The following is a 3,041-nucleotide window of genomic DNA, read 5'->3' on the forward strand; positions in this document are numbered from 1 at the left end:
TATCATCCCTCAACAGTTGTGTTCATATATATATATATATATATATACGTTTTTCATCATAACATGGTATGAATAGTGGACGCCATCTGATGTTAACTTTATATTTTAGGCTTCTTTTTGCACTCTTCACTAAACTGTTTAAAGGTTGATATGGGTGGTTGTACTTGGTTTTGTAATGTTGGTCGTAGAGCTGCAAGTTGCGGAAGTGAATGTGATGGTGCAGTTATGTAAACGGGTCGTTGATGACCTGGCATGCCATTTGGAAGGGTTGATGAACTGCTACTAGGGCTCGATGGAGTCCCTTGAAATGCTGAAGATGAGGGGCTGGAGCACGAACTTCACCACCAAATCGATGATTACCCCTGGAAGGGGTAATTGCGCTTATGAAAGGCGGCCAGGTTACAATTCCCGCAGAAAATGTCATTGAACGACTAACAGCAGCAGGTTGGCTAGATAAAGATGAACCAGCAACAGATGTAGATATTGATGTAGGCAAACAAGTCTTCCCAAAATGTACTGAACGATTAGCAACTGATGAAGATGAGATAGATGTCTGCTAGGCCCCCCCCCCCCCCCCCCCCAGGTTGGCGAGCTGAGGACGAACCACTGATAAACTCTGCTGCTGTCGTACTTCATGTTGATGTTTCATATAACCAGGAGGCGCAACTGGAACGAAACAAAATTTCATTGTTTAAAGAAAAGATAGATACCAAAATCTAGTTTTTCATGTCATGCTGATTGCTGAAAATTATACATGTGATGCACAATCCTTACAAAGAGATAAAAATTAGTTTTGAATCGGTCTTTGAACTAGATACAGACCAAGTACACTTGTATACTATAAGTAAATTAGCAATCTCAAGCATAAAACAACACTATTTCATTACCTACAGGCCCAATCTTGTAGTTCTTGTTGTAGTCCATTAGATCTTTCATGCTGCTGACTATTTCTATTATCTACAATTCATCAAAAAAAATAATGTTGTAATTCAAAACTGTTAAGAAGTTCGCAGAATATAGGATGTCTAACATATCTTCTAGTATATATACATATACCAAACATAGATTTAGACTATTTGATTTTGCGTCATTCTTAACATAATTTTTTACTGAAAGGTTGAATCATCTAAGCATATGTTTGGTATGATAGATGTTTATTATATTTTTCATGAAAAAATTATTCTGCGGGTTTTGATTATATATATAATTTTTTTTTCTTGGAAAATATTTTTTATCAAAAGGACGAAAATAAACTTCCTTCACTTATGGACGATAGTCAGTTTTCCTTACAATTATCTTGATATTTAATTACATATTCCTTGCTTTAATTATCAAATAAATTTGATTATTAATCTTTAAACTAAAACTTGTTAACAAAGCATTTACCTATACACCTAAATAAAAGCTTTTGGATCTAAAAAAGGAATCAGTTTTAAAATGCTTAGTTTCATGTTAACATTAAATTGGCTTATAATAAGTCTGATACTAAGTTAAAATCTGGACTAGAGTGTTTATATCTGTTCTTTTGAATATGTGAAATTTATAAAGGGTTAAGAATCGAATCACAAATGAACAGAACATCATCAAAAAAAGAAAATAAAGTGAGGAGAAGAACTGTAGTATTTTCAAGAGATAGTTCATTCAAGTATCAAGGCATAAATGAACATTACATCCTCATATAAAGAAAACAAAGTGAACAAAAAAACTTACAAACTTGGTGATTCATTGAATCAATCGATTGGAAAAAGCCATGAACTGGATTGTGGAAACGGGTTTCATCCACATCATCATCATCCTCTTCATTATTGTTGTGAACTCCCTTCATTTCAGCCACAGTAGGTTGAGTTGAGAATGAGAAGTATTGGTTAAGGATCATTATATGGGAGGGGCAAGGGACTAGATTTTCTGAGAGTTGTTACAAACTTTCTTTAAATCTAATTTGCTCCCAAATTTTGTACCAATATATAAAAATTGTGCTCTTTATTTTTTGTGAAATGTACTATTATTGACTTTACTCCTTATTTATTCTTTAATTGGATGAAACAGCTAAAAAAGAAATATATTAACAAAGAAAAGTCTAAACAGGAAAAAAATTTCATTTAAAATACAATATCTCAATTACCCTTTTTTTCATTGCAGATTCATTTCCACTTGAAACAAACAAAGGCAACCGTCGGATAACACTAAGATCATTTTGAAAATTTGATGGTTGAATTTGTTTTAATGTTAGCATACCACAACAATTGAAACGAACAAATACAATTAGCATGAACTTTTCAGTAAAACGTAATCACTTAATATATTTGAATTTTCAAAAAATTTATGAAAATTTAGAATAATAGAAAATGAAACAGCTATTTGACAAATATAACTAAATATATCTATAATAGGGAAAATTTATCAAAGACTTAATCTAAATTTTTTAAAAGCTCTAAATTTAGAAAGAAATAATTTTCCTTGTATTTTTTAAATGTTCCCACAGAGGAGTTTTATTACTTGATAGGTTAAAAAACACAATGAGCAGGACAATGCCCAACCTCAGAATTACAAAGCTAAAGTGAAAAAACTCAAACTTGCGATTTGATCTATCCAAAATTGAAAAGTTTTTTTGGTTGTTATTTAGCTTCTCCAAGCACGAGAAGAGAAAAAGGTAAAATATTAATAAAAAAAGTATGATTAAAATCTAACTCTTTGTTATCTATAAAATATAATTAGTTAGAATAGACTACTAAATAAGAAAATAAAAGTTGTACTTATAGTAAATAGATAGAGGCTAGCCTGTAAGGAGTTAAGACCAGACAATTAAACTTTGTAACGACCCGTTCGATCGTTATGCGTGTTTTGACCATTTTACCGGTGTCGACCTACTTCCCGAGGTTATCAGGTGATTCAAGCGAAAATTAGAAGAATTAGAACCTTTAAATGAAAATATTTGACCAATAGTTGACTTTTGAATAAACAGACATTTTTCGAAATTTCGTCAATTCCGTGAGGTCTAGAGGGTCGTTTATTTCTTGATGGGGTAGTTGGTTCGGTTCCCA

At 32.0% G+C, this 3,041-nt stretch overlaps 1 long non-coding RNA gene across 1 annotated transcript; it reads right to left on the minus strand.

Moving 5' to 3' along the window:
- Nucleotides 1-578: 578 nt before the first annotated feature.
- LOC132602191 (uncharacterized) lies at nt 579-1,860 on the minus strand. The gene is made up of 3 exons (XR_009567647.1): nt 1,711-1,860; nt 888-957; nt 579-666 (listed from the first exon to the last, which is right to left on the minus strand). It is a non-coding gene; the product is annotated as an uncharacterized LOC132602191 (long non-coding RNA).
- Nucleotides 1,861-3,041: the final 1,181 nt, after the last annotated feature.

The sequence above is a fragment of the Lycium barbarum genome, chromosome 7, assembly GCF_019175385.1.
Source record: "Lycium barbarum isolate Lr01 chromosome 7, ASM1917538v2, whole genome shotgun sequence".
In the NCBI taxonomy this organism is placed as follows: Eukaryota; Viridiplantae; Streptophyta; class Magnoliopsida; order Solanales; family Solanaceae; genus Lycium; species Lycium barbarum.